Below are 23,088 nucleotides of genomic sequence, written 5' to 3'. Positions count from 1 at the left end.
GATTAACAGCAGTATACCACATTGGTGGAACTGTACTCCAAGAGATTGATGAGGCCAGGGACTTGGGAGTGTTGGTGGATAGGGAGATGAAGTTTAGGGGTACAGCGAAAGTAGCTAAATCAGCTCATCAACTCACTTGGTTGTTGAAAAATACCTTGACGAGCAGAGACAAGCAAGTTATTGTACCTCTGTACCGAGCCCTGATAAGACCTCATCTCGACTACTGTGCCCAGATTTGGTCACCTCGGTTCCTTCTTGATGGGGAGGAGGTGGAGAGGATCCAGAGGCGAGTGACTAAGATGATAGCAGGTCTATGGAATGAACCATATGAGAACAGGTTGAAGATTTGTGGGTTGCAGAAACTAGTTGATAAGCGGAAAAGGGGAGATATGATTGAGACATTCAAATTGCTAAAGGGATTCTATAGGATTAATTCAGAGGATATTTTTGAGATCAGGACTGGTGGTGGGAGAACTAGGGGACACCCATGGAAGCTGGGCAAGAGCGTGGTTAGCAGGGGTGTTAGAGCTGGGTTCTTTACTTTTAGAGTGGTAAATGAGTGGAATAAGCTGCCAGAGTCTGTTGTGGGTGCTATGACAGTGAGCGAGTTCAAGGCAAGGTATGATAGATACTGTGAGAATGTTGAACAGTTTTGTGAACATGATGTTTAGGGTCTCCCTCGATGAGTCTAAGGACTCCCTGGAGTAGCTCGTAATAATAATAATAATAATAATAATAATAATAATAATAATAATAATAATAATAATAATAATAATAATTTTCCGACCGTTCGCAAAACACACTGTCACTTTTGGCAGGATAACTCGGCTTCTAATGAAACAAACGTCATAAACATTGACAGAACACTAATGAAGGTTGAAGCTTTCGGCCACAAAAAGATACAACAGGTGGCGCCACTAATTTCTTCTGTTTTCGAAAAGTTCGTTTTCTTTTTGGACAGAGGGTATATACGGGCTTGCATACCTTCAAAAGTTATGCTTTTTGTTTTAAATCAACGAATGCAGATAACAAGAGCTGGAAATAATTGCTGAAAATCTTGCCGATATAATATATACATATATATATATATATAGTATGAAATGGAATTCTCAGATTATATTATTCTTAGTTTTGATTAGACCTTCGTAAATCGTTTTTAGGGAGCCATTTTAAGCCTAGCATTTTCAGCTTCTATAATCGCATATTAAATAGTTAACTGAAAAAAAAAAAAGAAAAAAGAAAACTGGAAAATCCAGATATATTATATTTTGTTTTCCAAAAACGGTCTTGTCGGTCAGAGTCAATTACAAATAGAATTTACAAATAGAAGCTAATCAGTGTTTTGATCAGCGTTAATTGCCCAGTAAAGGAAATTAGTATATATCTACTTTCAGATAACACAGGTGGGAAATCTGGTTCTTTCATTCTGTTTTTTTTTTCCTTCTTTCTTTCTTTTTTTTTTTCTTCTTTGTAATCTATAAATTGCTCTTGTCTTCCTTGCGTCATTCGTGCTGTCCTTGAAAATGCTTGATACTAAGAGATAATTTTCTGCTCACGTAAGGAGAAAAGATTCGGCGCCATCTTCAGGAGAAATAGATAAGTTTTAGTCATTTTAAAAACCAAAGTCTATACAAATATCAATGTCATATTCCGACATGCCTCGAGGGCACAGAGGTCCGACATACGTCAGTTTACAGGATGAAGTTACCTCTGTGAGCAGGGACGAATGCTGGTCATGAAATTCACGTTTGCTCTTGTTATCATTCAGGGAGTGAGAGGTGTAATTAAAGTCTGATTAGCGGAATAATGAATTACCGACCATCTAATACTATATAGAAATGTATGTACATTTAATCATACAATTACAACATTTATTTTACAAATGATATTCTATCTTTTTCAATTTATCTACTTGAATACAAATTCTACCCTACGATTCTTCTTTATGAACTGGTCAATAACATCGTCATAAAAAGTTGGTTGTAACTTAATTTTCCCAAGCAATACGCACACTTATAAAGGCTGTCTGAAGCTCACTGACTAGAGCTACTTTGACTGCGTATGTCCTGTGTTTAAGCAACACTGAGTGAGACGACGTGAAATGGCTATGCGCGCGCATAAAATCACAGGGCTGCTGCGAGGACCTGGAAGCTCCCACAACCGAGCAAGCCAAGGTAGCTTTGACTAGACGAGCAAGCATCGGCCTTCGATACAACGCAAAGCTCAATTATTGCCGCGCAAGCTTAAGACGTCTTCTGTCTACAAAAATAAAAGCCTAAATGGAATGCTTATAAATGCATGCATTTATTAACAAATAAATATTACTCCTTTCTCAATTAATGAGCTTGCACAGCAAGCATAGCAAGCATGGAAAGTTCGTCACAGAATTCTAGCCTAATCCCATCAATATAATATGACATTGGATATCTAATCACGCCGAAGTGAATGACTTTACATTTACTGACATTGAACTGACACCTATTTTCCCATGCCCACAGTTCCAGCCTATTCAAATCATTCTGCAACTACTGCATATCAGCAGCATTCCTGATTACCCTACCTATCTTTGCATCATCAGCAAATAGCTGTATGTTGCTTGTCAAATCCTTCCCAATATCATTAATGTATAGACTGAATAACAATGGACCAAGCACTGATCTTTGTGGTACACCACTTGTTAACCTTAAACCTTGCAGAGTCAGATCCCTAGTATACCAATTTTTGATATCTGTCAGTCAGCCATCCTCTTATCCATGCTGATATTCTATAACCTAAACCCATATTCTCCAATTTATGCAACAGTCTACCATTTTGCATGCTGTCAAAAGCCTTAGCAAAATCCAAAAGTATCATGGTGTATCCATTCCTCTTGTCCAGTTCAATGGGAACATTGTTATAGAATGTGAGCAAATTGCTAGAGCATGACCTTCCCTTAGTAAATCCATGTTGTTCATTGCAAAGTAGAGATTCACTGTCGACCCATTTCTGAATGTGAGCGCTAACCAATTTTTTCAAAATCTTCACCACCACTCCTGAGATAATAATTGGTCGATGGTTGGATACATCGGTCTTTGCACCACCCTTGTGCAATGGAATTATCATACATTTCTTCCATTCTTGCGGAATCTCCCTGTTCTGAGACTTATTAAACAGCGTGGTCAAAGGAACAGCCAGTTCAGCTGAACACCCTTTTAGCACACTATTGCTGAATTCCTATTCAATTTATGCAACAGCTCTAATATCTCGTCCTCATACACCTGCGTTTCTTCCTCTGGTGAAGAGGTTACAGTGAGCTCAATATTGCATACACCAGATTGATAGCTTTTAACAAAATGGGCACTGATTAACTGAACAATCTCTTCTGCATCTGTAATCCTCACGCCATCTGGATTTCGAAGAGTTGTTCTTTCATATCATTCTTTCTTTTACTTGCAGCATATCGATAGAATTCTTGTGGGTTGTCTTTACAAGCAGAGCCAGTTTCTTTTCATACTCAGACTTTGCTTTCCGTACAATAGTTGTGACTATTCTAGCCTGCTGCTTATAACGTTCATAACGGACGTCATCCTTATACACATGCTATTCCTTCGACATCGTCCTTTTCTTACGAATCCGTTCCTTAATAAGATTGCACATCTAATTGACTCCTACCCTATTTATTCTTCGAACTCTCAGGACACATTCTGATATTGCATCATTTAAGTATTTTTAAAGGCTTCCCATGCACTGTCAATATTCTTACCATCCCGCAACCGGTATGATTCTGCTGAACCCAGTATATTCCTCAGTTGGTCATAATTTCCTTCTTTGTAGTTCAGCATGTAACCTTTTCTGAATGGAACACTCATAAACTTAGTCACTTCCCCACTTCCCAATAGTCACTTACAGTGATCATGAGTACTGCATGATCACTGTCACCAACCGGAAGTAGAATAGTTACATCTTTAACTGAAATGCACTCTGACATTATAATCAAATCTAACACTCTCTGCCCTCGAGTTCCTTCTGTCACATGCTGCTTGAGGAAGTTGTCCTGAAACAGCTCAACAAATGCATTTTCATTTTTCTCTTGAGATTCTACTGCTACTCAATCAATATTTGGATAACTAAAGTCCCCCATTATGATTATTCTTTTCGCGCTCATCTTTTCTATTTGGTGATGCATTTCCTCATTACTAGCAACCGATCCACCTGGTCTGTAACAACACCCTACTATGTAATTGATCTTGTTAGATTTCACCTCATACCAGATGGCTTCAAACTCAATCCCACATGAAATACTGTTAGTAGAAGTACTACAATCATAGATCTCAACTCTAACTGGATTCAAGTCATCCAATACCATAATCAGCGCGCCCCATCCTCTCTTATCCTCTCTATCTTTCCTAAAAATACTGTACCCTTGGCACTCGATACCAGTTAGTAGGTCTGTTTCTGATAGCCAGGTCTCACTAATACCTACATTCTGAGGTCGCAACATATTGACTAACGCAACAAACTTTATCACTTTGTTTCTGATACTCCTAGTATTCGTGCACAGACATAATAATCTACCTATTTGTTCTTTTGTATATTGTCTTGTCTGCAGTCTGCATGACACAGTTGGACATCTTGCGGATCTCCATTCTTCTCTAATGCTTTGCACATGTAGACATGTTTACACACATTTGATGGGTCCGAAGCGGATGAACACAAAGCCGAAATCATTCTCTCCTCGTCAACATTTCCATGACAAAGCCCATTTCCCTCATTAATACAGTTATATAATATTGTCGCTCTTACACTCGCATTCACACCATTCCTCCCTTTATAATTTACACGCAATATTCATGCAAATAATATGAGTTTGGATTAGGAACACAAATAAGTGTTTTCTTATAAATTAAAGATACCAAGAAATTATATACTTGGTTTAATCCTTTATCCAAATGTAAAGCAAAGTATGCTCCCGAAGTATTTTCAGGACTGGGGCAACTCGTATAAGGAAGCTAAGACTTAACATCACTTCCCATAGTATGTGAAGTCTTAGCTTCCTTATACGAGTTGCTACAGCCTTGAAAATACTACAGGATAAACAATTAAACAAAGTATATAATTTCTTGGTATCTTTAATTTATAGTACGTATAACCAGGTGAAAAATCTTCCAACAAGTATTTTCTTGTTGCTTCTCATCTACGAGAAGTACATCCCAGAAGTGCATCTATTTGCCTCGATGGCGAATGTTGAGAAACACTAATTGAAGTATGGAATGTTAGTTCCAAACTGGAAAGATAAACAGGTTATTGGGAAAATTAAATGGTTCAGAATTGATATTTGAGAAATAAGTTAACGGAAATTGGCATGCTTTGAAATGAGCACTAGATGGATGTCAGATACTGTAATCAGTATCTGATGAAAAGAAAAAGGAAGGTCTTATATCGAGTGAAGAAGCAATTAAAATTCACATCTTTAACCACAAGCTTCATTACCTACTGCTCTCTCGTCTTTATTTATTTTTCCAACTTTGGCATTTCATATCACTCATAAGAATAATTATGTCATGCAAATGGTAAATTACCGGTAGTAATTTGGGAAATGAATAATATTGTGATGGAGGACGCATATCTATCATCTGGTAATCACCGGATAGTAAAAAATGCCAAATTGATCCAATTGCAATGAAGGGTAGTTTTAAAAGCTCACCTTTAGGTATTAAAACAAAGTTTAAGAGGCTAATGTGGGATGCGATCATTACTTGGTGACAGCAAAACTTAAATTACAGGTGTGTAGAAAAAAAACGGAAGGATATTATAAGTCTATTTTGTAAAAGTATAAAAAATAGAATTAAAAGTGAAATATAAAAGATATTAAGGCATGTGCAAGTTTGTTTTATTGCAAGTGAAAGTACAGTACTACATTACATATTTACTTTAAAGCATATCAATGAACAAAGTATAGACTTTAGGACCTCGTCATATCTCCATTTTATAAATTTTGCCATGTTGATGACATTATTAATAGAGAGAGAGAGGTTATGGTTAATTGTTAGAAGCTTTGAAATTCCTGATAAGTATGTGGAAAAAAAATCAAATAAACGTATATAGAAAGCAAATGCATGTTACTATGCATTAAACAACAGCAAATTTGATATGACTAGCATAAGACGAGACTGAATAATGTCTGAATTACATTTGGCATACTGATTGATTAGATTATGAAAAAATGTTACATAAAATGATCTCACATCACTTGTGAAAGATCTACATTGCGCATATAGATCAAATTAAATGGTTTTCAAACAAAACGTTTGCTATTGTTAATATTATTGTTTAATAAAACACTCCATGTGTCGTAATCTTAGGTTCAAACCATCATGTTAATCATGGTCTAAAACTCTTGTGCAAGTAATGTAATATGTGTCAAAGTATTGTCAGGGCCGGCGGAAGCGGGCATGCAGAGCATGCGGTGCATGCGGGCGCCGCTACGAAGGGGGCGCCGAAGCAGGGGTCATAAGTTCATTTTTAAGAAACAAAATTTTTATCATAAAAACAAAAAATTCTTAGAATGATCAATATTAAAATAAATAAGGCAGGATACACCGAATAAAAATTTTTAAAAAATTGTATATTGCCGGCTGTTTACAACTTTGCAGCGAGAGCAGGCTAAATGCTTGCCTCCAGAATCTAAAGTGAAACGGTGAACGGTTTTTATGCGCAGAAACGAATTTTCGTACAAATATTTGGTGCTACATAACCAGTCATATGGTACTGTAAAAACTCGATTGTAGCTTAAATATTCCAAAGCACATTACATTCGATTGTTTACTTAGGTTAAGTCCCATGTGAATATTGTAAAAATAAACTTTGTTTGTATCTGTATAGTTTGTTTTAGATGTTATTGTAAATAACACTCTGGAAGTTAACTGTATATACTGCTTTAATAAGAATATGTTAGAGTGTTAAAAACAAAGGCAATGTTTATATCGCCGAAGCCGCATGTAATAGATCTACATGGCGGCATTAGAAAGATTGTTATTAAAATTTGTTTGTATGAGAAAGGCTTGCAGGCTCTAAGTGTAAACATCTGCTAAGCCAGTCAGAAAGGTTCAAACAACTTTCTGATGGTCGCCAACTTACAATTAAAAGAAAGCGGAGGAAAACAAAAGGTGCGCCGAACTTGAAACTTAAGATGAAAGAATCATAGTGATTCTTTGGGGGTTGCCAAACTTCATGTAAGGTCTCAGAGGAGGTATAATAAAAAGGTACTGAAGAGCAAACAGAAGGGGCTGCACGGATCCAGAGATTGCTGCAGAATTAGAGGGGGGGTCCGGTTCCAGAGACGTCCACAGAGAGACAGGAGAGGCTGCCCGGTTCCAGACGTTGTCAAACACGAGGCAACTCGGTTCCAGACATTGCTAAAGCTGCCCGGTCCCAGACGTTGCCGAAGAGAGACAGAGCTGCTCGGTTCCAGACATCATCAGAGAGCATCCCAGATCCAGACGTTGGTTGAGAGAGGAGTTTTCCGCTTCCAGAAAGGAGCTTCTCGGTTCGAGACGTCCCAAGAGAGAAACGACTTCTAGGCCACAGACAGGGCTTTCAAATTGCCGAAGGGAGAAGTCCCAAACGCCGTAGAAGAGAAAACTTTCCAGTCTAGAGGGATCCTGATTGACAGTTGACAACAGTTTCATTTTTCTTGGAGGCAGCATTTTCAGTTTCTTAGAGGTGACAATTCAAGCTACTTGAGACGGCAGTCGTCCAGGCATTTTCAGCGAGCCCAAGTAGAGGAGAAAAGGCGAGGCAAATTTCCAGAAGTACCTTCGCTCGTAGTTTTTCTTTTCGCCGTGGGAGAATATATTTTTCCGGAACTGTAAGAGTCCCGCTACTTTCCCAATTGATATAGCCGAAACCAAAATTCCAGATGAAGATCTGAGATGACAGGATTGCCATAGACTTTTAGTGAAAGACTTTGACTAATTGTGAGATACAGAGCCTTTGTAAGTTCAAAACGTTTATATAATTCCTCTTATAGTTGTATTAGAAAGACTTTTAAGATATCCGTTTAATGTTTAATAAGGTTAAGAAGTGTCCTTAATAGAATCAATTGGCATGTTAGAAGTTGATATCAAATTTGTAAAGATAACAGAGAGATTTAGGTAACCTCTTTGCGAGTAAGCTTGGAGTTTAATAAGTAAAATTTGTAAACTGAGAGTAGATAACGTTTTGTGTTAAAGAAAGCATTTTAAAGTTGAAGAAAAAAGGTTCTAAATTTTGCTGAATAGTTTTTATAGAAGGATAGAGAAAGCAATCTCCCAAATGTTTAAATTCGTGTACATTTCATAGTAATGTAAATAAATGTTATTTGAATTTCTTGTAAACATAGCACGTAATAATATAAACAAGTGAGATTCTGAGAGAGAGAGAAAGCGCACACAGCTATATTAGAATAACGGAGAATAAAGTATAAAGTAAAGAAAAAAGACATCACAAGTAATTAATAGAAATTACAAGTATACAAAATTAAAATAATAATAAAATTTTACAATGTCGCAGTAATGACAGGATAGCAACAGTAGATTTATAACAGTACGCATCTCAATAGGCTACTGACAGTAGCGCAGTGCGGACTATTGTTTTGTCTCTGTGTCGTATTGTGTAATAATTTCTTGTGCGTGTAAAATAGAAATGGAATCAAAAATTGAAAAAAAAGTTATCTGGCGCACAAAATCGTAAGCGTCATGCTGCGAAAGAAGCAGATGTTAAGAACGAAACTGGGGCTCTTAATACATTTGTTAAAATATTAAAATATTCTGATGCAGACTGTAACCAACTCAATACATCAGAAATCAGAGTTAACTAACCGTGCACATCATCCATTTTGAATGAAAGTACTATTACAACTGTTGAACAAGATAACAAGACGCAGGATTTAAGTGAAAAACAGCTAGGAGAAGATTTTGTTGTAGTTGACCACGAAACTAACACATTGTTAGTCTCTGTAAATTTAGAAGATCCAGGTGAATGGGGAAAATATTGATGAAAAATTACGAGTTGTTTTAATTCAAATGGGCCCTGTTCAAAAGAAAAATATAATATATCTCAGAGATACATATGGTCGTAAATTTGGCGACACGTATTATAATAGAAAAATGGAAAACGGGGAGCTCGTGCCAAGAACATGGCTCATTTATTCCGAAACTTTAAATTCTGATTTTTGCTTTTGTTGCAAACTTTTCGCACCTACTGAATCAAGTAGTCTTGTAGAACATTATAACGATTGGAGAAATGTAAGTACAACTTTGCATAAACATGAGACTAGTTTAGCTCACATGAAAATTTTCTTAAAATGGAAGGAACTTGATAAAAATTTATAAAACAAAACTACTATTGATTGCCAGACTCAAAGCATGTATGAAATGGAAAAGAAACATTGGACGAGTGTTTTAGAACGCTTGCTTGAAATTATAGAATTCCTTGGTAGCCAAAATTTAGCTTTTCGTGGATCATCTGATAAATTATATGAAAGGAATAACGGCAATTTTTTTTAAATTAGTCGAACTGTTTGCGAAGTTTGATCCCGTTATGGAAAACCATGTTGAAAGGCCCTACAAGGAAACAATAGAGTACACTATTTGAGTAAAGACAGTCAAAATGAAATATTGGAAACTTTAAGTAATGCAATTAGGGATACAATTTTATTATCAATTCGAAAATCTAAATATTATTCCATAATTTTAGACTGCACACCTGATGCAAGTAAAACAGAACAAAGGACCATTATTATTCGCTTTGTTTCCTGTGACAATGGAATTGTCAAGATCAGGGAAAACTTTTTAGGTTTTGCAGATATATCAGATTCCACAGGACGTAGTTTATGTGCAACAATAGTGGAACAACTGGAAAAATGGAATATTCCCATCGAAGACATGTGAGGTCAAGAGTATGACAATGGGGCAAATAGGAAAGGGACAAAATATGGGCTCAAAAATTTGCTTTTGAACAAACATCCTCGAGCTTTTTACGTGCCACGTGCTGCTCATACTCTAAATTTAATCATTAACGATGCAGCCAAAGTGAATGCAGATACAATTAGTTTCTTTGCAATTATTCAAGAAATATATAATTTCGTTTCATTCTCTTACAAACGTTGGGCAATCCTTTTAAAGTTCGTAAAAAAATGTAACATTGAAACAGCCATCAGAAACGCAATGGGAAAGTAAAATTAATGCAATCCGCCCTCTACGATATTAGTTAGGAGAAATTTACGATGCACTTTTTGAAATTTTAAATAATGAAAATTTTAATAAAGAAACTCAGCATGAAGCACAAACATTATGTGCTAAAATGAAGGACTACAAATTTATTCGTTCTCTTATAATTTGGAATGATTTACTTAACAGAATAAAGCCTGTGAGTAAAATGCTTCAAGACAAAAATATGAACATTACACTTGCTTTAGAATTTATCGAAAACTTAAAAATATTCTTACAAGAGTATCGATCAGATACAAATTTTAAAGAAGCTCTAAAAACGGCAAACAACTGAGTGAAGAGGTGGATGGAGAACAAGAATTTAAAACTGGTATGGAAGTTCGACGACGAAAGAAAACACGACAATTTGACTACGAGCTTCATTACCAAACGCCACAATAGTCAGAAGATAAATTTAGAGTGAATGTGTTTTATACACTTCTAGACGTTGCAATGTGTTCGTTAATAGAACGTTTTGAACAACCAAAAACATATTATGATAATTTCAATTTATTGTATAGATTACTACAAATTAATAACGAAGATTTATGAAAAAATTGTGACGATTCAGAGATTCTCTTGATGGACGGCAACAATAAAGATGTAAATGCAATGGAACTATATCACGAGTTATGTGCTTTCCGGGATATTTTTCGGAAGGATAATTTAAATATTCAAAAGCCCTTTCGATATTCTTCATTTTATTATGTCAAATAATTTATCTTTCCCTAACTTTTCAATTGCTTTAAGAATACTCTTAACCTTACCTGTTAGTGTAGCGAGCGGTGTTAGTTTGACGTTAAGTTTGTTTGACGTAAAACACGTTGCAAATAAGAATGGCACCTGTGCGAAGGAAAATGGTGGCCAGTAATGAAGGTTCGCCATCGTTATCAAAGAACGGTAGCATAAAAGAAATGAGTCAGTGTACTAGCTGTGAAATGTACGCTTTGAGGAGTGCGGTCGGAGTGTGGTTAGATGATAATAAAGGATTGAATGTATGTAGAAAATGTAGGGGGAATGAGGAATTGAAGTGTATTTCGGATCGTGAGTGTGATATTTTTGTCAACCTTCAGAATGAAGGAAATAGGGATATGACAAGAAACGGCAAGGTTGTACATGAAAATTGTGAGAGTGTGAATGTAGAAAGTGTGAATGACAGTATAAATGGTTTCTCAGAGAACAAAAAAGATGAGATAGATGCATTGAGTGAGATCGCGTTGTTGAATAGTGCGATAGAAAGAGCAAAACAGCAGCTAGAGTGCATGAACAAAAGTAGACTGAATGAACCAACCAATAATAAAAGGTATGACAGGAAAAATAGACGTATGAATGTGAACATGAACAAAATGAAGGATAGAGTGCTGTATGGAGACTCGTTAGTACGAGGTGTGTTAGTAGAGGATTTGACAAAATCGTACCAACCTGGTGCGACCATAAAGGACGTAACTGCGTCTATTAGAGAGCAAAAGGAAAGGGTGAAAGAAATGATTGTCGTGGCAGGTACGAATGATTTGAAAGGAGATAAAATGGAAATGATAGAAGACCTGAATGAATTGTTTGAGGTAGCAAAAGAAAAGAGTGAGAGAGTTAGAATGATTAGTCTTTTGCCACGGTATGGCAGTGAAATGTTTAAAAGGAGGGCTATAATTGTGAATGACTTTATGCGTGGGTTATGTATGACGAGTGGTGTGGAATTTATGGATGTGTGGAGTGAGTTTGATGGGCGAAAGGATCTATATAAGATGGATGGCTTGCATTTGAATGGTTACGGTGTAAGAAGACTTGAGAAAGTGTTGCTGAATGTAGTGGATGTGCAAATTCAGGGAAACTAGATTTGTTAGGGGGGGTGGGGGAGTAGAGATACAGTCCTTATGGAGGCAGTTGAATGTAAGAATGAATATAATATGCCCCGGCAAATAAGGACAACAAATCAGAGTGGGATAGTTAATATAAGTCATCAAGTAGGGTTGGGGATAATGGGGGTCTTAAATTCATGTACACTAATACTAGGAGTATTAGGAACAAGAAGGAAGAGTTTTTGGCCATGGTTGGCACTTCCAGACCACAGGTTATAGGTATTAGTGAAACATGGCTGACTGTAGATGATATAACTAGTGGGATTGAATGTGATGGGTATAGTGTGTTTAGGAATGACAGAGAGAATAAAATGGGGGGGAGGAGTATTGTTGATGATAGCTGATGAGCTCCAGCCAAGGAGAATAGAAGTTGAATTGCAGGATAGAGAAAAGAGCACATTTGAGGCCATTTGGTGTGAGATTGTGGCTAGCAGAACTAAATATACAATTGGTTGCTGCTATAGACCAGGTGATGGAAAAGATGGTGGAGACAGTATGCACAAGCAAATAGAAGAAATGAGTGGAAGGAGGGTGATTATTATGGGAGATTTCAACTATGGTCTCATTGATTGGAGTGAGGAGAGGACACACGGGAGGAAAGAACTGGATTTTATGCGGTTATTAAGGGATAACTATCTGCGACAGCATATAATGGAAAATACTAGGGGTCAGAGAGTGCTTGACCTAGTAATTACATCTGAGGATTTGGCTGTAACAAATATGACCACATTGCCACCAATCGGTGAGAGTGATCAAAGGGTCTTAACTTGGGAGGTGGCTAAAGGTGTAGAATTTTCAATTAAGACAGGGTACATGTGGAATCATCGGGCTGGAAAGTATGACAAGCTTAGGAGTTTGATTGGTTCAGTGCCATGGCATGTACAACTGCAAGGACTAGAAGTTGATAGTGCATGGGAGGTAGTTAAGAAGTGCTTGCATGAAGCAATGGCTGATTGTATACCTAGAGTCCGAATAATAAATCAAGTAGGGGTTAAATGGATGAATAACACCATTAAGCTTGAGTTGCAAAAAAAGAAACAACTATGGAGGGAATTTAAGGAGAAGGGTGACCGGCAGGCACATGAACGGTATAAAGCGCAGGCCAGAAGGGTGACGAGTGTGGTAAGAAAAGCAAAAAATGATTACGAAAGAACATTGGCCATGCAGGCTAAAGAGAATCCTAAACAGTTTTTTAGATATGTAGCAGGTAAAAGGAAAAATGTACATGGCAGATTGATTTTAAAGAATGCCGATGGTAGGTAGGTAACTGAATCAGTTGAGTTAGTTGAGTTACTGAGTGAGCACTTTGCAAGAGTATATCATCCAGGTGGTGACATTGCAGAAACGAATAAACCAGTAGATTATACGGGAATTGTGGTTAATGACGTGGAGGTGAGTAGTCTATTGCATAACCTCAATGTCAATACATCTGTGGGATTGGATGGTATACCAGCTCGTGTGGTACGAGAAGCAGCTAAAGAATTGTCAGTACCCTTGACCATTTTGTTTAATTTTAGTCTCGGGTCTGGGTTAGTCCCAAGCTGGTGGAAAGAGGGGAAAATAGTTCCACTGCATAAAAGTGGTTCCAAGACTGCTGTTGTAAATTACCGACCGATTAGCATATCAGGAATCATTGTCAAGGTCTTAGAGAAATTAGTCAAGAAAAGAATACAGGATTGGATAGATGAAAATAGGATATTGTATGGGGGACAACATGGTTTTGTGAAGGGTAGATCATGGCTCAGTAACTTGCTCACGTTTTATAACACAGTGACGGCTGAACTGGATAGGGGTAATGGATTTACAGTGATACTACTGGACCTTACCAAGGCCTTTGACAGAATACCACATGAAACCCTAATCAGTAAACTGGAGCAGATGGGTATAGATATAGGGTTGGTGAGATGGATAAGAGGGTGGTTGAAGGAGAGATATCAAAGAGTAGTTTATTCAGGAGTGGAGTCTAAAAGACGTCTTGTGACTAGTGGAGTGCCACAGGGCTCTGTTCTTGGACCATTGCTTTTCAATTTGTTCATCAATGATATTGGAAAGGATCTGAGAGGAAGTGTTCACTTGTTTGCTGATGATGCAAAGTTGGGTAGAGCAATTGTGAGTGCACAAGATGTCAAAATTTTACAGGATGATTTGGATAGTTTGGAGGACTGGGCTAGGAAAAATGGATGTCAATTTAATGTGGCAAAGTGTAAGGTTATGCACTTTGGGGTGAAGAGAATAGCAGCAGTATATCGCATTGGTGGAATCATACTCCAGGAGATTGATGAGGCCAGGGATTTGGGAGTGTTGGTGGATAGGGAGTTGAAGTTTAGGGGGCACATTGCAAAAGTAACTAAAACAGCTCACCAAATCACTTGGCTTCTGAAAAATACTTTAACATGCAGAGACGAACAAGTTGTTGTTCCTCTGTATCGAGCCTTGATAAGACCCCATCTGGACTTCTGTGCCCAGCTATGGGCACCAGGGTTTCTTCGTGATGGGGAGGAAGTGGAGAGGGTCCAGAGACGAGTGACCAAGATGATAGCAGGTCTGTGGAATGAACATTATGAGAATAGGTTGAAGATTTGTGGGTTGCAGAAATTGGACGATAGGCGAAGGAGGGGTGATATGATTGAGACATTCAAATTACTGAAGGGTTTTTATAAGATTGATCCAGAAGCTATTTTTGAAAATATGACTGGTGGTGGGAGGACTAGGGGCCATGCATGGAAGCTGGGCAAGAGCGTGGTTGACAAGGGTGTTAGAGCTAGTTTCTTTACTTGGAGAGTGGTAAATGAGTGGAACAAGCTTCCAGAGTCTGTTGTGGGTGCTACGACCGTGAATGAGTTCAAGGCAAGGTATGATAGATACTGTGTGAATGTTGAATAGTTGTTCTTGACATGATGTTAGGGCCTCCCTCGATGAGTCTGTCGACTCCTTGGAGTTTCCCGGAACAATAATAATAATAATAATAAGACCATTATTTCAAATTTGGTGAATATGAAATCAAGAACCCTACAATTTTAATAAAAAAATTTCAAGTATATTTATGTAATTTAATTTATTTTCTGTTATTCTGTAAAGATTTTATTTTTTGAATACTTATATTAATATTAATAAAATGCTCTAATTATTATTTCTGAATTCTTTTCTTATTTTCTCATTTATCTAGAGTTTCTTTTATTTTCCTAAAAGATAGTTCCACTTATAAAAATTATTAAAAAATTTTTACAACTTACTGAGAATTTAGTGAAATGCAAGAATTTTTTAAACTTTAGTTCAAATAAATTTTAACTTTAATTAAAATTCATTTTAATTTTGTAAACGATTCGGGTCGGTGAGAAGTCTATAATCCCTGTATCATTATAATCAACGATAAAGTAAAGTGGCTTTATCAAAACTTGCTTTAACTTTTGAGAATAACTTTGGAGAATTTTTTGAATATTCGGGTTTTTAATGATTATCATGCCTAATCAACACCTCCGGTTGGTTACATTTAGCGAACCAACGTGTGGCTGTTCTGTCAAAATTTATTTAAAAAATTTCAAATAATTTAAATTTTTATTATCGTAAAAGGACCACACACGCCTGGATCGTTACAGGGGCGCTTAGATAGACATTGCATGCTGGCGGCAAAGACCCTAGCGCCGGCTGTGGTTGTAAGAATGATATGGTCAGCACAGAGAGAATGATCAGTAGAACATTGAAACCGAGGGTTTCAATATACCGTATTTAAATAAATTTTCGTTATTAGTAAGATTACATACAAAAGAGAAAAAGAATGAATATATTTTATCTCTAGATGATTATAACAATATATTAATGATTAAACATAGACAGGGGCATTAATAAAAATGGAGAATGCAGAATATCTCAGAAAGGAAGAATCAAGGCTGTCTGCTCGTGTTGTATTAGTAAAACACATACAGTATTATTTGCAAAGTTTTCATTATAACCAATTTTTTTCAAATCAAGTATCCTGTCTCATATCTACCATGAAACCATGGTATTTATACGAAATCCTAATATAGCGTAAATCCCAATTTGCCCGATTCCTAATACTATTTTAACTTCTATCATAAGCTAAACAAATATATAGGTTTCAGTACATCATCCGTTGTCTCAAAAGAGTAGATTACAACTACATGTAGAGACAGTCCTCGACTTACTACGAGGTTCCGTCCCGCCGATTCGTCGTAAGTCGAAATTCATTATATTAAGCATAAGAATATGTAAACAATCAGCATGACTGAATGCTAAAATGTGTGGGTCTGTTTTATTATATGTTTAATTTTACTCTTTGTTTATAGTGAAATAATACAGTGTATAAATTATAGCATAAAATTACTGTATAGAGTATTGTGCTGTAATTAATACTAATAAGAGTAGAGTGCTTTTGTGCACTTACTGGTAAAATCATCAGCTAGAAACTACTGGAACAAAAAAGTAGTTCTTCAAAGCTGTTGCTTTATTAATTGGTCGAGTAATTGGATATGGAGGGTGGGATAGCAGCAAGAAATTCTTCAAATTCAAGAGTTGCAGCAAAACATTCTGAGAATAGTTCTCCAGGTAGGTCTAGACTCGTCTTCGGTTGATGAGGTGAAAGTAAAAGTTGACTTCCTTAAAAATTGGACTCGTATATTCAATTCAGTCTACACACTTTGCCTTTTCTTTTCTGCATAAATATCTCTCTCTCTAGAGAGCAATTGTAGCTCATGTGTCATTCTGGCTACTTTGTCAAAATCTCTCTATGTTGGATCCATTTCTTAAAACTCCGAATTGCCTATTAACAGCAGCAAATGCTGCCAAAATGTTTAGTGAAAAATTGTTTGGGCTCTTCATTTTTTTCTCTTCTTCTTGTTCTGCAACTTTATGTGCTTCATTCTCTATGACATCTGAGAGCAACAGCTATTACTGCCTGCCATTGGGAAATCTCTGATAGGAACGGAATGCAAATCCAGAGGATTAAAAGAATTAATTTTGGTACCAATAGCACAAAGTGTGATGAAGTGACAATCCTGACCATCCCGAAACGTGAGGATTACACATTCTCTTGAAAGGCAGAAGACCCTCCCTTGATACAACACCACAGTCATTTGAGCATTCAATATTCAATTTTAGTGGATGGGAGGAGTACAAATTATTAGCCGAAATTATCCGGTTTTCTGGATGAGCTGGTGTATCAGGTCGGAGAGAATCGTTGCCTTTCCTATTGAAAAGACAAGTGAATTCTGGTTGACCGAGTGGTTAGCGTATCCGCTCTCCAGCCAAAAGGCTGCGGTTCGAATCCTCCCCCCATGGGCATGGATGTTTGTGATTTTCTGTGAAAAGCTAGTGGTGCTAGGTAAATCTTAAAATCAGGAAGCTTCTAGCTCTCTGATTTTAAGATGTGATATATATATACACTCTGTCCAAAAAGAAAGCGAACTTTTCGAAAATAGAAGAAACTAGTGGCGTCACCTGTTGTATCTTTGTGTTGTCGAAAGCTTCATCCTTCATTAGTGTTGTGTCAACTGTTTATGACATTTCTTTCATTAGAAGCCGAGTTATAGAGGCAAGAGTGACAGTGTGTTTTGACGAACGGTCGATCGTCACGATATTAATGCCTTACGCGACGAATTCTCGCTATCAGTCGCTTCAAAACTTCGAGATAAAACTCACCATTGACCGTTTGGCCAGGCGGAACGAATCCCTTGGAATCGGTTTCTTTTTGGAAAGAGGATGTATTAATGATATTTTAAATTGTCTCAAGGAAAAATCCAGTTGTTTACTAATAATTGAAACTTTGGAGCAACAAGGAATGAATTGATATGATACAGTACCCTTTTAGAAGGTGGGGGTGGGGGATAAATGGCGTTGGTGCAGATGACAATGATAGTTGCGATTGTTGGAGATAGAGAGTTGTAAATTAGGTGTCCTCCCTCGATGAGTCTTTGAACTCCCTGGAGTTCAAAGACTCATCGAGGTCTTTGCAAATTGCAGCTTTGAACTCCCTGGAGTTCAAAGCTGCAATTCTGCTGTAATAATATTAGGGACAGAGAGAAAGAAGATTCATTGATCGTTTGGATATTTTTTTTTCTTTTCGGAGTGTCACCGAACCCAACCTATCAAATTTTGATTTCAAAAGCTGACATTCCTAGTTGCGAGTTAATTTACTTCAAGGGAGTTGACGTTTGTTCCTTTTTATTTCTTTTTCTTGGCGTTTTATCTTGCATGAAAGGTTAGGAAAAATATAGAAGTTCGTTTTTTATTGTATTCTAACTAAATCACAACACAAAGCTGTGAAGCTCCCTAATTTTAAGATTTGATATATTAATGATATTTTAAATTGTCTCAAGGAAAAATCCAGTTGTTCACAAATAATTCAAACTCTGGAGCAATAAATAATGAATTGATATGATATGGTACCCTTTTATAAAGTCTCCAATATTATAAACAAAAAAATATGTGCAGATGCCAATTCAATTTTTGCTACAAATAAAGTTGTATTTTGAATTTAAGTACTGTTTAGAATCTTACAAAAACGAGTAAAGCTATGAAGTGAATACAGGATATCATGTCTGATAATTGCGTGTGTTCTATAATAGGTTTGTATATTTTGCTGAAAGAAAAGTTTGACTTTCTTATAGCAATAACTTTCATTTAAATTTTAAAGCCTTAGGAGGGTTTATCGCATTCTAGATGGGACTTCAGTCAAGGATGTTGCATATAAAGAAAATGCCAGTGTTCCGATTGAGCCACAGAGGTGCTTAAATTAAAGCAGAAAAAGCTTTTTTGACTTTTATGTCCTATTTTGTATGTAAGGGGTATGCATTTTAAAATGAAAAAAGAGGATTATGGTTTTTAATGATCGATGCATATAAGAAGACTGTTGATTATGTGCACCAGTTCCTGATCACAGCGTATCTGGACTTTTGTGCACAAAATGGATTAATTAATTCAACTGATGAAGCAGTAAGAAAAGTCATCGGTGATTAACATGTATTATCTGGATTATGGACTATTGTCTCTAGTAGCAGAGTGGAATAATATAAATCACTGTTTAATAAAATAATAGAATAGAGAATACGAGCATATGCTGTGTCATAAAATCCTTCAAATAATTCTAGTGTTACCATGTGGCAGAAATGAGGGGAAAACCAATAGGTAAACTCCCAGAAAATAAATAAAGTGCAATCAACAAAGAAGTAAATAGCAAATTTCTCGTGCGGAGTTGTGTTGAACAGGTTGTGAGTCATCTTTCAAATAAATAAAGCAAGAGAGAGAGAGAGAGAGAGAGCTATGATGAGTCACTAGACTCCAAGGAAGGCTGTGAATATTATTACATATATATACAGTATATACATATATATATATATATATATATATTTTATTAGGATGGGGGGAAGTAATTGTTTGCATGCGATAAATGTTGAGACGTCCTCTCATATCGAATTAAACTTCAAACAAATTGCGAAGAAAGAGTATAATACTTATTGGCATCGATTGTTTTCTTCCAAACATAGACATTATAATCGCAAACAGGAGTTTGCTGCAAATGGTTCTGCAAGGTAGCCTACTTCTCTTCTGAATTTTATTTGCATGTTAAGAAGTTTATTTTGTATTTAATATAAGGCCGAATGATTTGTCAAAACCGCTTCAAACACAATGTCAAAATAATAAAAAAGGAAAGAAAAAAAAGGCGCTATTGCATTCATTTGAAACAACTTTCTAAAATTATGCAAATTTGTGAAGCTTTTTTTTGTTACACCGTTTGTATGTAAATTTTATATTCATGCTTTTCTAAATGAGATAAACAATATCAATATCAAAATAATAAAAAACTGAGAGAAAAAGGCACGTGTAGCTCAGTGGAAATGGCGTTTTCAACATCTGTGTTAAACCACCCGAAGAAAAAATTAAGTTCTAGTCTAGTCGTCAACTAAGGAAACCTTTTCTAAGCCTTTCTTCCATCGGTTCCCGAGTTAGTCGATCTCTGTAACGAAAGCAGGTTTGGAAACTTGGCTTTTTGCAACTTAAACTCAAAAAAACGATCACAGAACTCATATTATTTCAGACAATAACATACAGTGTTATGGTTAGTGACCACGAGATGGCGGAACATGTCAGCCGTCTCTTCATCAGATGTCCTTATAATCATTGATAGTCTTGGGCCAGTTATCTCTGATTGGCAAATGAACCAGTGACAAATGAACTGTCCACTCACTGTCCAAAAATTAAATGGGACTAAAATGGCCTCGCATACTCCCTATAAAGTAATAAAGGGATTTAGCTGAATTTTTAAGAAAAAAATCATAGTTGCATTCATTTGAAACTTTCTAAAATCAGTTAACTGTGTTAATTTTATGAAAAATTTTTGTTACATAGATTGTATGTAAATTTTATATTTATTATTTTTTAAGTTGGGTGAAGCTAAATTCTAACATGCCAACATGATGTTGAAAAAATGATTTGAAAAAATTCTTGAAACAATGTTCGAGTGTGCTATTTGTCACTAATGTGTGACCACTGTATTAACATGATATTTCAATGGCCTTTTCATAGGCCGGCCATACGTACCGTTTTGAACGGGAAGCACCGTTTTTTTCACATTTTGCGGTCGCCCCGTAGTTTTGAATAAAAATATCAATTTTGTTTTTAATAAAAACTATAAATATACTTTAATATTAGTCATTCATAAATTACTATTCATAACTTGTAATCGTATATCAATATCATGAATACCAATAATTTGTATAACAATGGAGTCGCATTGTTCCATACTAAATATCGATATCTGCAGCGATTTATTCAAACAAAATTAAAAAGTACATGTTGGCAACTTTTTGCATTTTGTTTTCCCTGTATGCTAACCGGTGGCTTTGTTATTCAATGCTGGGGTTTAAATTTCATATTTTTAAAATTTTAAGTGTTATTTTTTCAAGCTTTAAGTCTATTCTTGAAATGTCAAAGAGGTGAAACTGCAGTTTTAATGACGATCTCCAGAAAGAATTCAAATTTATTAAACTAGAAAAACTGTGTAGCGATGGAACAAAAGTATATGCCAACACTGTAATGTCCATTTTTCCGTTGCTCATGGAGGCAGAAGCGACATCAACCAACCAACTTCTGCATAGCCAGAAACATAATGATGCTAAAAAGACTGGCTTCAGTTAAAAACATCAGCTCGTTTATGGTGAGATGTGATGGTGATAGTGAAATCGATAAAATTGCATCAAGTGAAGCTCTTGTTGCTTATCATACTGTGCGTCAGGGCCAAAGTTTTTGCACAAATGACTGCTTGTCTAACATTGATAAATAAAATTTATGAACCAAAATTTTCTTAATCACATAACAAATCAGAAGCAGTAATTACTGACGTTTTATCACCATACAAATTGGGCGAAGTAATAGAAAATTTGAGTAAAACAAAAAGCATTACAGTCAGTAGATGCATCAAACAAAAAAGACATCAAAATCTTTCCAATCATTGTGCGGTACATTTTGCCAAATTATGGTATTCATGACGAAATTATAGACTTTATTTCCATACCTGGTGAAACATCCGACCTACACTGTGCTATGTTAAAGGAACTAAGTGACAAATTTGCCTTACAAAACGAAATTGTTGCTTTGAGTGCAGATAACAAGAACACTAATTTTGGTGGTTGCAAAAGATTTTGCAAAAATAATGTGAAACTGAACTGAAGAGGCAGATTATCGGTATTGGTTGTGGGACACACCTTATATACAATTGTCTCCAGTGTGCTGTCGACTGTTTCCAAATTGATATTGAATGTTTTGCATCGAAAATATACAAATACGTCAATATATACAAAGTCAGAGTTGAAGAACTAAAAAACTTTTGTGACTTTGCAGGAAACAGTTATGCTAAATTTTTAGTGCATGAAAACAAAATTTTTGTCCTTGGGTCCATCAATTGACAAAATTTTAAGCATGTATAATGGGCTTCGTTCTTATTGTCTTTCTCAAGAAAAATTCCCTGTTATGTTGCGAAAATTGTTTGAAGATCCCTGTTTGAAATTGTGGTGGTCATTTGTAAGAGATTAAGTGTCTACGTTCCAAACATACATTAGCTTAAATAAAAAATATAATATTTTAGTCGCAGAAGTAGCCATGAACATTGAAAATATTGTAAACAATTTAGAGTCTAGAAAAAGTAAAGTGTTTGTAACTGCTGATGTCAAAAAACAACTCAAAATGTTAATAGATTCGTGAGAAATTAATGAGGCTAAGTTTTTTGAGGTAGTTGATAATTTCTATGAAACCAGCTTAGAAGATGTCAACAAGTGGAAGTGCAGTTTGGGAAACACTGAGAAGTTCACGTGGGTGTTATTAAAGAAGATAGATTCTTCAATGGAAAGAAATACAGGACAGCCTGAACGAGAAACTCATCACACGCATAGATACAGAAGAAACTCGTGTATTCGATCAGTGGGTCCCTAATAAAATCTATAATTGTGAGGCTGTTGGATACATGGAATAAAGAAAACATTCCTTTATCCGATAGATGGTTACAGATTTTTTTCTGAAATGAACGAAAAACGCCTAGACTTTCAAGACTTTTGTAATATTATAGTTTATTCTTTGTCTTCCAGGAAGTACAGCACCTGTTGAGAGAATATTTTCTGTTATGAATACGTGGTCAAAGGAGAAATCTAGATTAAGTTTCGAGACAATAAGGGCTATGTTAGATGTAAGACAAAATTGCGTCATGGAGTGTGAGAAGTTTTATGATAAGTGTTGACAGACCGAAATTTGCTGCGTAAAATCACTTCATCGGAGAAATATTTATGGTACCATCGTGTTGAAATATAGTCCCCCTCCACGTCTACCTACATTTTTGTATGGGTTCTGTCACAGAAGAATAATGCTAAGGTTATGTAATAAAACTTTTTTTATCATCTTACTTTTTCATGAATACAGAATATCACATAAACCCCCTGTCCCGTTTTTGCCATCCCAATATCCCGTTTTTGTCTAAAGGAAATATGGTCAGTATTTATAATTAT

At 36.1% G+C, this 23,088-nt stretch overlaps 1 protein-coding gene across 1 annotated transcript in view; it reads left to right on the top strand.

The window, feature by feature from the left end:
* Positions 1-7,908: 7,908 nt before the first annotated feature.
* Positions 7,909-23,088, top strand: part of LOC150096318 (protein FAM149A-like) — a 257,920-nt gene continuing 242,740 nt past the window's right edge. Inside the window, exon 1 of the mRNA XM_090409191.1 lies at positions 7,909-7,973. The gene's annotated coding sequence lies outside the window, so the exon portion shown is untranslated. The remainder of the gene's footprint in view (positions 7,974-23,088) is intronic.

The sequence above is a fragment of the Typopeltis vanoorti genome, chromosome 19, assembly GCF_054136105.1.
Source record: "Typopeltis vanoorti isolate ZY-2024b chromosome 19, IOZ_Tvanoo_1.0, whole genome shotgun sequence".
NCBI lineage: Eukaryota > Metazoa > Arthropoda > Arachnida > Uropygi > Thelyphonidae > Typopeltis > Typopeltis vanoorti.
This window is presented reverse-complemented; position numbering and strand designations above follow the sequence as displayed.